The following is a 14,708-nucleotide window of genomic DNA, read 5'->3' as shown; positions in this document are numbered from 1 at the left end:
GATACGGAGCTCATCATGACCTGAGCCGAAGGCGGACGCTTAATGACTGAGCCCCCCAGGCGCCCCATCTCAATTTTTTAAAGAATGTGATAGAGGGATGCCTGGGTAGCTCAGTGGGTTAAGTGTCTGCCTTTGGCTCTGGTTGGGATCGAGTCCCACATCAGGCTCCCTGCCCAATGGGAAGCCTGCTTGTCCCTCTCCGAGCTCTGCTGCTTCTCCTGCTTGTGCTCTTTCTCCGACAAATAAAAATAAATTAAAAAAAATTTTTTTAAAGATTTAATTTATTTATTTGACAGAGATCACAAGTAGGCAGTGAGGCAGGCGGGAGGGGGCGGGGCAGAGGCTCCCGCTGAGCAGAGAGCCCGATTCGGGGTTCAATCCCAGGACCCTGAGACCATGACCTGAGCCGAAGGCAGAGGCTTAACCCACTGAGCCACCCAGGCGCCCGACAGAACTTTTACACCAATACTTTGGCATTATTCAATGTGGAAATAACCCAAATTCTATCAACTGATAAATGGATACACAAAATGTGGTCTATCCATACAGTGGAATAGTATTTGCCTTAAAAAAAAAAAAAAAGGAACAAAATACGGATACAAACTTCAACACGGCTGGACCTCACAAACATTTACTTAAGTGAACCAAGCCAGACACAGAAGGCCACATACCGGGGCTCCAGGGTGGCTCAGTCCGTCAAGCGTCTGCCTTTGGACTCTGGGATTAAGCCCCAAGTCTCCCTGCTCAGCTGAGAGCCTGCTTCTCCCCCTCCCTCTCTCCCCTGCTCATTCTCTCTCAAAATAAGTAAATAAATAAAATCTTTTAAGGAAAAAAAAGGCCTGAGGGTTGCCAGGGGGAGGGGCACAGGGAGAGGGTGGTGGGGTTATGGACATTGGGGAGGGTATGTGCTAGGGTCAGTGCTGTGAAGTGTGTAAACCTGGCAATTCACAGACCTGTACCCTTGGGGCTAATAATACATTATAGGTTTATAAAAAAATTTTTTTAATTATTTAAAAGAAAAAAGAAAAAAAAGGCCACAAATTACATTATTCCATTGATACGAAATGTCCACAGAGACAGGAAGCAGATCAGAGGCGCCAAGGACTGGAGGGAGAGAAGGTGGCGAGTGACCGCTAACAGGGTTTCTTTTGGGGGTTTCAGGAACCTGATGAATTCTTTCATATATAAATATTTCAGTAACAGATGCAAAAGGTTTTTTTGTTTTTTTTAAATTAATGATGCACACCAAAGAAAACAAAACCTAAAACCCAACATTGGGACATAATCTATTTTACCTCTGTCATGAAATCACAGAAAACTTCATTTCTCAATCTTTTTAAACCTATGCTCCCATTCTGATAAATGAAAGTCTCAAGCCCTCTTCAATTTACTTAGAAATTTCCAAATATATAATACATGAGACTAAAAAGCAAAGGGACCAATGGTAATATTACAAGTAAAAATATACATATGTTTTTGATTCTGAAGTTTCAGAACACAAATCAGGTATACATATTTTATTGGGGGGGAGGGGCACGGAGCCTGATGCAGAGCTCCACCTCGCAACCCTGAGATCACAACCTGAGCCGAAATCAAGAGTCAGACACTGAACCTACTGAGCCACCCAGGTGCCCCAGAACAAAAATCACATAATGCAAAGTCAAAAGAAGAATATTACTTGCTTAAGAAGAAGTTAAACTGGGGCACCTGGCTGGTTGGAAAATCACGTGACTCTTGATCTTGTGTTGTGAGTTCAAGCCCCACGTTGAATGTAGGGATTACTTTAAAAAAAAAAAAAAGTGGAAAGGCGGCACCTGGGTGGCTCAGGGGGTTAAGCCTCTGCCTTCAGCTCAGGTCATGATCTCAGGGTCCTGGGATTAAGCCCCACATCGGGCTCTTTGCTCAGCAGGAAGCCTCTCTCTCTCTCTCTCTCTCTCTCTCTTTCTCTGCCTGCCTCTCTGCCTACTTGTGATCTTTCTTTGTCAAAACAATAAATAAAATCTTAAAAACAAAAGTGAAAAAAATTACTGAATTTATTTTTTTAAAGATTTTATTTATTTGACAGACAGAGATCACAAGTAGGCAGAGAGGCAGGCAGAGAGAGAGGAGGAAGCAGGCTCCCTTGCCGAGCAGAGAGCCCGATGCGGGGCTCGATCCCAGGACCCTGAGATCATGACCCGAGCCAAAGGCAGAGGCTTTAACCCACTGAGCCACTCAGGTGCCCCCAATTCTTGAATTTTCTGATGTTTAGTTTTTGTTTTGGTGAAAGCAGGTAAGGCTACAGAGTATGGAGGAGGAGTGTCACTTCCCCAGTTTACAGAACAAAGTTAAGGTTCATATTTTAAGCCAAATCCAAAAAGGGTGGGGGTCTCAATCATTTTCAAATCATGACATTTTTGGGTAAAAACAGAAATGTTATACCCCTTTGTAGGCTTACAACAGTGAGTCACTTTATTTTCTAAATATAACACTGTGTTATAATAACAAACATACTTATCCAACTATACACTGTCTACTCTTTCCCAAATAAGAATCACAAAATTCTACTCAAGGGAGGATGTGCTCCATCAGGGCAGTCCTGATCAGAAGCTTCATCTATGGACCACAAGCTGCCAGCGGCAGCAGAGAGCCAGGGCTGGCCACAAAAGCAGCTCCAGAATGGAAATACGACGACTCATCCTCTGTACCTCCTCCAGTCTCATCTTCCTCAAACCTAACCTCACCTAATCTCACCTTTTTATCTCCTCTTCTAAACTTAAATCACAAGAATAAAATGAATGAATGAATCATTCTGGTCTAAAAATCACAAAAATCTATGAAGGTGTATTCAACTGATGAATCACTAAATTCTATCCCTGAAACTAGTAACACAGTATATGTTATGCTAACTAAATTGTTAACTAAATTGAATTTATTTTTTTTAAAGATTTTATTTATTTATTTGTCAGAGAGAGAGCGAGCGAGAGCGAGCACAGGCAGACAAAGTGGAAGGCAGAGTCAGAGGGAGAAGCAGGTTCCCTGCGGAGCAAGGAGCCCGATGTGGGACTCGATCCCAGGACGCTGGGATCATGACCTGAGCCGAAGGCAGCTGCTTAACCAACTGAGCCACCCAGGTGTCCCAACTAAATTGAATTTAAATAAAAATTTTTTTTTAAAAAGGTGTAACTCTCGGCAGATGCCAGTGGAGAATGCCAAACACCTTCCTTCTGTGTGTTCCCGGAACTTAAATCATGCCCAAAGGAACATGAAAAGATTAGGAAATCCTGAGTTGTTTGAGTATGACTGAGAGAAACACTGATGCGACTTAATACGAGTTCACTTGTGGAGCAATAAATTTATACTTTTTGCACACACATGAAAAAAAGGCAAAATGTTTTAATACTAAAAACTCCATAAGTACACCAGCCATTCTGAACCTGTTTCCATCCTAAAACTATAACCCACTGGATAAAACAAAAGCTTGCCTTTGCCTCTCGGAGGAGTCTGTCGCCAACGCCCTTGCAGAACCCAAGGAATAAAGGCAGGCAGGACTCCCTGGGTCCCTTTCCCAGGCAGGCTCAGGAGGCAGCTGCGTGCGGCTGTTCTGAACCCGCCACCTCTACGTACTCCACGATAACCTAACCACACTACTGTGTGACGTGTGCAAGTAGCCCAAGGAGAGTTCACTTCGCTTGTCAATGACCATGCTGCACCTAAGGAAAGAGTTTTCAAGGCGGCCATGTCCCCCACAGTTGATCAGGTGCCTAACACCCCCCCACCACTGCATGACTGAGCAACGACTCCTGGCCATAGCCAGACAGTGGACTAAGTAATTCAATCTGTCCCACAGACCCATCTCTTCAGATGCAAATTTTAAGCATGACAAACTACAGGGAACTACATGAAAACAGAGAACATGCTTCTTCCCAAGTCCTGAATGAGTAAACCCAAACGCTGCAGATGTCTCTATCACAAGTCACTGGTTGAGCCAACAAAAAGGAAAAACACCTTCATCGGACAGTGTGACTAACAGATTACAAAACAGGGTGTTATGGGAGTCTGGGGCAAAAAAATATAAAGACAGAGAGTAAGGGGAGGGATAGGGTGGCGGGGTGATGGAACTGGGGAGGGTCTGTGCTATGCAGAGTGCTGTGAATGGTGTAAGACTAACGATTCACAGACTTGGACCCCTGAAGCAAATAATACATTATATGTTACTAAGATAAAATAAAATAAAAAATAAATATAGAGAGGGCGCCTGGGTGGCTCAGTGGGTTAAGCCGCTGCCTTCGACTCAGGTCGTGATCTCAGGGTCCTGGGATCGAGTCCCGCATCGGGCTCTCTGCTCAGCAGGGGGCCTGCTTCCCTTCCTTTCTCTCTGCCTGCCTCTCTGCCTACTTGTGATCTCTCTCTGTCAAATAAATAAATAAAAATCTTAAAAAAAAATAAAAAATAAAAAATAAATATAGAGAGTATTGATTATGTAGTTAAAAAGCACCATTTTTATTTCAAAATGAGAAACAAATTAACATAATATCGTAACAGGGGCATCTGGGTGGCTCAGTCTTTAGGACTCTGCCTTCGGCTCAGGTCATGGTCCTAGAGTCCTGGGATGGAGCCCCGCATCGGGCTCCCTGCTCTGTGGGGAGCCTGCTTCTCCCTCTCCCACTCCACCTACTTGTGTTCCCTCTGTCGCTGTGTCTCTCCCTGTCAAATAAATAAAATCTTAAAACAAACAAAAAAAGACTTCAAGGGTCTCTTACTGAACAGTGAATAAAAATAAAACATAATATCATAACGTGAAATTTACATATTTAAAGTGCTAATCAAAGATACATGTATGGAATAGTTTTCTTTCTTTTTTTTTTTTAAGATTTTATTTATTTATTTGACAGAGATCACAAGTAGGCAGAGAGGCAGGCAGAGAGAGAGGAGGAAGCAGGCTCCCTGCTGATCAGAGAGCCCAATGAGGGACTTGATCCCAAGACCCTGAGATCATGACCTGAGCCGAAGGCAGCGGCTTAACCCACTGAGCCACCCAGGCGCCCCAATAGTTTTCTTTCTTAACTAAAGAAAGGCAACTAACATATTTTTTAAGGGGTGGCTGGCTGGCTCAGTTAGGAGCATAAGACTTTTTTTTTTGTTTTTTTGAAAGAGAAACACATGCACACACACGTGGTGGGAGGTGCAGAATGTCCAGTGGACTCCCCACTGAGCACACAGCCTAACACAGGGCTCGATCTCACCACCCTGAGATCATGACCTAGCAGACACTTAACAGAATGAGTCACCCAGGCGCCCCGAGCATGAGACCCTTGATGCTGGGGTTGTGAGTTCAAGCCCCACGCTGAGTGTAGGAATTACTTAAAAACAAAAACTTAAAGGGTGCCTGGGTGGCTCAGTTGGTTAGGCGTCTGCCTTCGGCTCGGTCATGATCCTGGAGCCCCAGGATATAGTCCCACATCAGGCTCCCTGCTCAGCAGGGAGTCTGCTTCTCCCTCTAACCCTCTCCCCTCTCGTGATCTCCATCTCTCTCATTCTCTCTCTCAAATAAATAAATAAAATCTTTAAAATAAAATAAAATCTTAAATACACACACACACATATGGATATATAAATACGTATATGGGGAAGGGTGCCTGCACTGTTCAGTCGGTGAAGCACGTGCTTTCAGCTGAGGTCATGATCGCAGGGTCCGGAGATCTTCATGGGCTCCCCTGAGTTACCTCTTGCTCCTCAAGGCTCCCTGCTCTGCGAAAAATCTGTTTCTCCCTCTCTCTCTCTGCCTGCCTCTCTGCCTACTGTGATCTCTGCCTGTCAAATAAATGAATAAAATCTTAAAAAGAAAAAAAAAAACTTGAAAAAAAAGAAAGAAAATGAGAAAACAGACAACTCACACCTGTATATCTTTTTTTTTTTTTTAAAGATTTCATTTATTTATTTGACAGACAGAGATCACAAGCGGGCAGAGAGGCAGGCAGAGAGAGAGGAGGAAGCAGGCTCCCTGCTGAGCCAAGAGCCCGATGCAGGGCTTGATTCCAGGACCCTGAGATCATGACCTGAGCCGAGGGCAGAGGCTTTAACCCACTGAGCCACCCAGGCGCCGCCCTTTCTATCTTTTTGAACCATGAGTTTTTCCAAAAGAGCATTCATCTTTTAATGATTTCAAAACAGACAAAATAGAAAGCAGAAACCACATAAAAAATCAAAAAATAGGGGCACCTGGGTGGCTCAGTGGGTTAAAGCCTCTGCCCTCGGCTCAAGTCATGATCCCAGGGTGCTGGGATCAAGCCCCTCATCGGGCTCGCAGAGTGCCTGCTTCCTCCTCTCTCTACCTGCCTCCCTGCCTACTTGTGATCTATCTCTCTCTCTGTCAAATAAATAAATAAAATCTTTTTTAAAAAATTAAAAAATAAAGTGGAACTCATCAAAATTTAAAATTATTAAAAGGCATAGCTAAAAGGCATATATTGGGAAAAAATATTTGCAACATATGTACCTGGCAAAAAGATTCATGCTCAAATACATAAGGAATTCCTATACTCAATAATAAAATGACAACCTGACTTTGTAAAAACATAAAAGACGCACAGACACTTCAAAAGAGCAGGTATATTTAAAAAAGCCAATAAAGAGGGCGCCTGGGTGGCTCAGGGTAAAGCCTCTCTCTTCCGCTCAGGTCATGATCTCAGGGTCCTGGGATCAAGCCCCGCATCGGGCTCTCTGCTCAATGGGGAGCCTGCTTCCTCCTCTCCCTCTGCCTGCCTCTCTGCCTACTTGTGATCTCTATCAAATAAATAAAATATTAAAAAAAAAAAAAGTTGGGACGCCTGGGTGGCTCAGTTGGTTAAGCGGCTGCCTTCGGCTCGGGTCATGATCCCAGCATCCTGGGATCGAGTCCCACATCAGGCTCCTTGCTCCGCAGGGAGCCTGCTTCTCCCTCTGACTCTTCCTTCCACTCTGTCTGCCTGTGCTCGCTCTCATTCACTCTCTCTCTGACAAATAAATAAATAAAATCTTTAACAAAAAAAAAAAAAAAGTTAATGATGCATCCAGGCTCTGCTCACCAGCGCGCGGAGCCTGCCTGAGCGTCTCTCTCCCTCTGCTCCCACGCCAGCTCTCTACATAAATAAAAGGAGTTAACGCTGCATCTATCCTGCGAGCAATCTCACACGTAGGCATTTATGTAGAAGAAACTAAAATGTTTGTCCACGTGGTCTCCCACAAGAACAAGGGCCCCCCAAGACGTGCTTCAGGCTTAACTGTATAGGTCCACACAGCACAACACTATTCAGGACTAGAAAGGGACCAACCACTGCCACAGGCAACAACACGTATGAATTTCAAAAATGTTATGCTGAATGAAAAAAGCAGGACGAATATATATTGTATAATCTCATTTATATGAAACTCTAGAATAGGCAGAACTAACCTGCGGTTATAAAAACCAGATCACTGTTGCCAAGGAGTGGTGGGGGGTGACGGATGTTGGCAAGGGGCATGAGGGAATTTTCTGGGCCGTATCTTGATACACATTTATCGAAACAATGAACAATATATTTAAGATCTTGGCACTTCACCGTATGTAAATTATACCTCAATTTTCTTTAAAAAGCAGAACTTGCTAACATTAGTGAACATATTCAGAGATCACGTTAAGGGTGGTATGGCTGTAGACTGTTGTACATATTGAGCAATCATAACTCCCAATAGTAACTGAAAGATGGTTAAGAAGTTAAGAATGGTTTTGTTCGGGTGCCTGGGTGGCTCAGTGGGTTAAGCCTCTGCCTTCAGCTCAGGTCATGATCCCAGGGTCCCGGGTTCGAGCCCCGAATCACGCTCTCTGCTCAGCAGGGAACCTACTTCCTCCTCTCTCTGCCTGACTCCCAGCCTTCTTGTGATCTCTGTCTGTCAAATAAATAAATAAAAATCTTTAAAAAAATTTTTTTAGGGCGCCTGGGTGGCTCAGTGGGTTAAGCCGCTGCCTTCAGCTCAGGTCTTGATCTCAGGGTCCTGGGATTTAGTCCCGCATCAGGCTCTCTGCTCAGCAGGGAGCCTGCTTCCCCCTCTCTCTGCCTGCCTCTCTGCCTACTTGTGATCTCTGTTTGTCAAATAAATAAATAAAATCTTTAAAAAAAAAAATTTTTTTTTAATTTTTTAAAAAAGAATGGCTTTGTTCATGGATGCCTGGGTGGCTCAGTCAGTTGGTTAAGCATCTGCCTTCGGCTCAGGTTATGAGCCTAAAGGTCCTTGGATTGAGCCCCGCATCGGGATCCTTGCTCAGCAGGAAGCCTGCTTCTCTCTCTGCCTGCCGCTAACCCTGCTTGTGTTCTTTCTCTCTCTCTGACAAATAAAGTAAATTTTTTTTTTTAAATGGTTTTGTTCCAAGAACAGAATAAAATGAGATGTGGTACGCAGATGCCTTGTCTCCCTCAAGATTCCTAGGCCCTTGTGTACACACGTCTCCCAGTTCATCAAGTCCCTCTGGGTACTGCTGTAAAGGGATTTTGTAGCAGATGTAATTAAGGCCCCAAATCACTTGACCTTAAGAAGGGAGATTAGGGGTGCCTGGGTAAAGCCTCTGCCTTCGGCTAGGGTTATGATCCCGGAGTCCTGGGATGGAGCCCCGCGTTGGACTCTCTCATCTTCGGGGAGCCTGCTTCCTCCTCTCACTCTGCCTGACTTTCTGCCTACTTGTGATCTCTGTCAAATAAATAAATAAAATCTTTAAAAAAAAAAATTAAAACCAGACAGGAAGATTATCCTGGTAGACCTGACCTAACCACATGCCCCTTTACGTATTTTTTAAGTTTTTTTTTTAATTTTTATTTTTAAGTAATCTCTATACCCAGCATGGGGCTCAAACTCATGACCCCAAGAACAAAAGTCTCATGCTCTTCTGACTGAGTAACCCAGGCATCCCTCATATAAGCCCTTTTTTTTTTTTCATATAAGACTTTTAAATCTGGGTCTAGAAGCCACAAAAGAAAAGAAGTCAGAGATTCAAAGTGTGAGGAATTCAGGGTGTGGGAGCTTTTCCACTCTGGCTTCGAAGATGGAGCAGGCCACCTCAAGGAGCTGAGAGAGCCCCCAGCTGACAGCCAGGAAACAAGGAAAGTAGGACATCAACCCTACAACCAGAAGAACTGAATTCTGCCACAACCCCAACAGCCTACGAGAGCCCTATGAGCTTCGGAAGACAAAGGCAGCCCAACACACAATTGTAGACACGTGAGCTGCTCACCCGCAGTTAACTGGAATAAATGTGACTGTTTTAAGCCACTAAATTTATAATAATCTGTTCCATAATAAGGAGAAATCTAATACAAATTTCATACTACAAAAGCTTTAGAACTTAATATTTTAGTTAAAAAGAATAGAAATTATGGGTGAACCTTGAGGACAATATGCTAAATCAAAATAGTCACAAAAGATCAAATGCTCTACTCTTCGTTCTGGGACTGTGAGTTCTGGGACTGTGAGTTCAAGCCCCACGTTGGGTGCAGAGATTACTTTAAAAAAAAAAAAAGCTTAAAAAAAAGACAAATACTGTATGATTCTAATTATATGAGGTATCTAAAGTAGACAAATTCATTGAATCAGAAAGTAGAACTGTGTTTAGGGGTAGGGGCAGAGGACGGGAAGTTGTTATTTAATGGACACAGAGTTTCAGTTTTGCAAGATGAAAAGCTTCTAGAGATCTGCTGCACAACCCTGTAAATATACCTAATTTTTACCACAGTTGTAAAAGAATAGAAATTAAGATTTCCTCCCCTGTTTGATTAATACGAATCCTTTTTAAATAGGTGGAGTAAGTAAATTTAAGAAAACACCCCATTGTGGATTCACCACAGAAATGAAGGCTCAATCAGCTTTTACCGATCACCTCCTCTAAGCCAGCCTCGGTGAGGAACACAAGTGCAGTGACAAGGCGGTGCCTGGAACAGTCCATGTGAGACCGCAAGCCCACGGAGTCACCGCAGCCACGCGGCATCACCCGGACTTCTGAAACGGAAGAGCTGGCCAAGGACTTCCCAGATGAAGGCAACTGGAGCTTGGCGTTACTGCGATTCCCGACAGCAAAGTGGTTCAGTTGAAATGTGCGAGCAGAAATACCTAAATTAGAAGCCTGACATCACAGCTGTTTGACGTCAGCTGTTTGTATGTCAACTGAACTTCAATTAAAGTAAGTACTTTATTTTTATTTCCTTTTTAATTTCATTTATTTACTTGACAGAGAGACACAGCAAGAGAGGGAGCACAAGCAGGGGGAGTGGGAGAGGGAGAAGCAGGATCCCCGCTGAGCAGGGAGCCTGATGCGGGGCTCGATCCCAGGACCCCGGGATCATGACCTGAGACAAAGGTAGATACCTAACAACTGAGCCAACCAGGTGTCCCAAAATAAGTACATTTTTTAAAAATAGTTAAGACAAAAGTAAATTCTGAATTAATTTTGAGGGAAGAATATATTAACTGTGAGGCTGCAGGGCCGAAAGACAGAAGAATGCCTTAGCACGCCTGCCTTAGGAGGTAATATTCTGAGGAAAAATTTTAAAAGTCACTAATTACCTCCTAGAAGCCAAATCCAAGAGCTCTGTCCATCCAAATTTTCCTTGACCTCTTAGCCAATTTGACACCGACCTCCTTCTCCACCTGCAAACAGGGCAACTCGACCGTCTTTACGTGTTAGAAGCTCTCGGAAGAGCCCCTGGCTTTCAACAAGGTGATGAGGTCTCCCCAATCTTGATCTCCAGCCTAAACATTTGTCTTGAGCTCCAGACCTCCATCTCCAACTGCCTACCGGTCCACCTGGGCACCCCAAAAGTACTTCCGACTTAATCTATCCAAAACCAAGCTCACCATCTCCCCCTCCTCCTGTTTTCCCCATCTTGATGGGTGTCACCAGCCAGTGAGCCGCCCAAGTTAGAGAAAGGGAAGGAATTCTAGATGCATTCGTTCAATAAACATTATTAAGCATTTACAAAACCCCTGCCCCGGTGGAGATCAGGGGCGTTAAGTGAAAGAGACCAACAGTAAAACGATAAGGAATACTGTAGTGAGAAGTGCTACGGTGCACGGGGACCCAGTGACTGCAGAAGAGCAGGCTCGGGATGAGCCTGCCGTGTGTACCTGAGGGAACACATGGGGGCAGAGTGCTTTTAGGACACCGGCCAAAACTTAGCAGAGGAGTGACACGTCACTCCAACTTAGATCTAGCATCTCGCTCTGGCTGTGAACACGGCCTCTCCATCTCTTCTGGACTGCAGCCCTGCCCTTACTCTAGACTGGTCACTCCCAAGTCAGGCTGCCGTAACTCGTGAGGCCCTCTCTAGTCCATCTGCACCCCTGTTCCTATCGTCCCTCCCTTAAGTCAGGAGCTCTCTCAGTCCTACTAGGGCTAATGGCTTCTCATCGAGTCTCACTTGGTTCAAGCCACCTGCCATACTAGCTCCGTTCCCGCACTCAAGAATGCGCCAATCCTTTACAAAAAAAAAAAAAAACGAACCCCCGCTCCTCCTTGCCTTCCTTCCCTGCTTTTCCTTCCCACCCTCACCCTTCCTAAATTCCGTCCCCTCTACGCCAGCACCGCTTCAAGGCCTGTGTCCTCCAGTATGGCCACTACCAAATCCCACCCCTCACATTGGGCCAACTGTTCTTTTCTTCGTGTCTCATACCCAAAACCACCTTCTCAGGGCACTCAGCACAGTATCTCACCTCACCTGCGGTCCCCAACCACGTCCTCTCTCCCACCAGACTATGAGCTCCGGAGCTCCGCCAGCCACTTAAGACCATGCTTTCACCACTGAACATGCTAATCATTTTTATTCTACGTCCTGAAATTTGACACTTAAAACCTGCCTCTACGTCTGTTTGGGTTATTACAGATCACTTCCTTGTTATATAAAGTTCTGGTTTCTTATCATATTTATGTGTCCATGTTACATAAATCCTTCAAATTTATCAATTTTTGACTTTTATAGTCCCATATGGAAACCTACACACTGGCTTATCTATTATCAACATTATGAAACATGCTTAAAAATATATAGTTTTTATTTTTTAAGTTTTTTTTTATTTATTTATCAGAGAGAGAGGGGGGGGGCGAGCACAGGCAGACAGAATGGCAGGCAGAGGCAGAGGGAGAAGCAGGCTCCCTGCTGAGCAAGGAGCCCGATGTGGGACTCGATCCCAGGACGCTGGGATCATGACCTGAGCCGAAGGCAGCTGCTTAACCAACTGAGCCACCCAGGCGTCCCAAAAATATATAGTTTTTTAAAACGTATAATTTTAGGGGTGCCTGGGTGGTTCAGTGGGTTAAGCTGCTGCCTTTGGCCCAGGTCGTGGTCTCAGGGTCCTGGGATCGAGTCCCACATCGGGCTCTCTGCTCTGCGGGGAGCCTGCTTCCCCCTCTCTCTCTGCCTGCCTCTCTTGCCTATTTGCGATCTCTGTCTCTTTGAAATAAATAAAAAATCTTTAAAAAATTAAAACACAAAATGTATAATCTTAAATAACTACAGCTAAGCTTTCATCTATTTTAAAATACTTAAGAGCCTATGTGCCCCTCCACAGTGGCATCGGCCCCCTCATCCTTCCTGGACGTACTGTCCTGACTCCCATGCAGGCCCTTCCACCTTCTCGTGGGCTGTCTAGTGTTTCCAGAAGGCTGGACCTCCAGGCAGGTGAATGTGCCAGGTCACGGCGAAGTTACCACCCCGGGCCCTCCGCCCGCCTGGCTAACACCCCAGGGCTGCCAGGCTCCACTGCACCATGATGTTGCATTCTCTGAGAGGGAGAAACCGGCTCTTAGGAGGGCCTGGCCTCCCACACGCAGCTCCCCACAATCTGAAGTGTTCACTCTAGTCCGGCTGTGTGCTCACACACAGGTAGGAAACAACGATGAAAGCGCCTTTCCCACCCCAGTGGAAGCTTGCTGCCGACCCCTGGAAGAGGCAAATCCAGAAGGGTAACAAGATCGGGAGACTTCAGAACCTGCCCCAGTTTCCCCCCGGGGCCTCACCCAACTGGTACCGTGTGTGCTGAGCCAAGGACTCTGATCAATAGCTTAGTCGCGCTGTAGCCAGAAACGCGCAGAACCTAACCAGAGCAGGGAATCCAGGAGCCGCCCGGCTGCGTGCCAGTGTCACCGGAGTACCCCGAGTTCCCGTGCTGCCGCACTTTGTGCAGACGCTTCTGCAAGCACTCCTCACCGATCGCTCGACGCGGATTCCCGACGCGCGGTCTCAGCGCCAGCGCGGACCCGCCCGGGCCACGAACCTCACGTTCTTCAGCACCCCCCGACCCCCAGGCGCCGAGGCCACTCTTCCGACGCTGTCGGGTTCACGCGCAGAGGCGCCCCGAGTCGGCCACCGCGCCGGGGCCGCCGCCGGCCCAGGTGGAGCCCGGACGAAGCGTTCCGCGTCTGGCAACGGGAGGACCGGGGTCGCCGAGGAGGCTCGGAGGCCGGCCCCGCGCCAGGGACCCCGCGCGCTCCCCGCCCGCCCCGCAGCCCGTCCCCGCGAGCTGACAGGCGCGCCCGCCCAGGGCGGTGCCGCGGGAGAGGGCGGGGGCCGGAAGGAAGAGGGAGGACCCGGACAAAGCCACCGGCCGGCCGCCCCTCCCCGCGCGCCGCGCTCCCGGGGGCGGCCGGACCCCCGCCCAGTCGCGCGGCCGGGGGTCCGCCGCTGTTCCCGCGAGCCGCCGCCCCGCGCGCTGCGCGGCCGAGCCGGGGTGCGGGGCCGGGGACGGCCGAAGGGACCGTCCACGCGCAGGGGCCAGGGCCGGAGGCCGGAGGCCGGGCTGGGGAAGGGGCCGCGGCCGCGGTCTCGGAGGGGCCGCGCCGCGGGGGCCGGGCGGCTGCGGGGAGGACCCGGGCGGGGCCGGGCGACTGCAGTCGCAGCGGGCGGGCGGGGACCGCGGCGCGGCCGGGCACGGGCCGAGGACTCACCGTGCTGCTCCCGCGGGGCCGCGCGCTCGCGCTGTCAGCTCCGGGAGGCCGCGGGGCGCGTGCGCGGAGCAGGACCGCGCGGGGCCCGCGCCTCGGCTGCCTCCGACGCGACGCCGCGGTCACGAACGAGGGGCCCCGGCGCGGCCGCCCCGCAGCATCCTCGGCCGCCCGCGAGCGCTGTCCCCTGCGGCTCCTCCCCGCAGCCGCCGCCCCGCGCCCGCCGGCTCCGCTCCGCTCCTGCTCCGCCGCTCCCGCCGCCGAAAATGGCGTCTCGACGACCCTCCCCCGGCTCGGCGCTCCCGCCCCACAATGCCGCGCGCCGCCGTGACGTCACCGGCCGCGGACGGGGGGCGGGGCGCGGCGCGGCGCGCGGCGGACGCGCAGGAAGGGGGCGCTGGGGCGGGGCGGCACCGTCCTGGACAGCCGCGCCCGCGCCCCTCGCGCCGGCGCGCTCGTCCCGCGAGGGCTGGTCACGCGGTGCCAAGCCGGGTCTTCGCGCGTGCGACTCCCGGGAGCCCGCAGGAGGGGCCCTGAGGGACCGGCTACCCCGCAGGCCCCTCCGGGATGTGAGTCTGGGTCGAGACCCAGGCCGCGCGCATCTCGTTGCTCCCTCGCTGCCCCGGGACCCTCGAGAATCAGGGCTCCAGAGGAGCCTCCAGGCGCTCCCCTGGCCACTCGGGTCTCGCACGAGCCGCCCGCCAGGGCCTGGCCAGGGCAGAGCTGCCGGCCCCGCAGCCGCCCCCCGCGCGTGGCGCCCGCGCCCCGGCCGCAGCCCCCGCCTGCA

General features: G+C 49.0%; 1 protein-coding gene across 23 annotated transcripts in view; it reads right to left on the bottom strand.

Annotated features, from left to right (window-relative positions):
• The window catches only part of KLC1 (kinesin light chain 1), a 56,173-nt gene extending 41,966 nt beyond the window's left edge, over window positions 1-14,207 (bottom strand). For 10 of the 23 annotated variants that reach the window (XR_006604965.1, XM_045074326.1, XM_045074342.1 and 7 more), the window contains exon 1: window positions 13,925-14,202. The gene's annotated coding sequence lies outside the window, so the exon portion shown is untranslated. Of the gene's footprint in view, window positions 1-13,187; window positions 13,311-13,924 lie in introns of those variants that run through there. The other 13 variants (XM_045074329.1, XM_045074334.1, XM_045074368.1 and 10 more) reach the window with 5 other exon arrangements.
• Between the last annotated feature and the right edge of the window lie 501 nt (window positions 14,208-14,708).

The sequence above is a fragment of the Mustela putorius genome, unplaced genomic scaffold (assembly GCF_011764305.1).
Source record: "Mustela putorius furo isolate JIRA1106 unplaced genomic scaffold, ASM1176430v1.1 tig00000129_pilon_pilon_pilon, whole genome shotgun sequence".
In the NCBI taxonomy this organism is placed as follows: domain Eukaryota; kingdom Metazoa; phylum Chordata; class Mammalia; order Carnivora; family Mustelidae; genus Mustela; species Mustela putorius.
The sequence above is the reverse complement of the archived record's forward strand: the minus strand, read 5'-3'. Positions and strand labels throughout refer to the sequence as shown.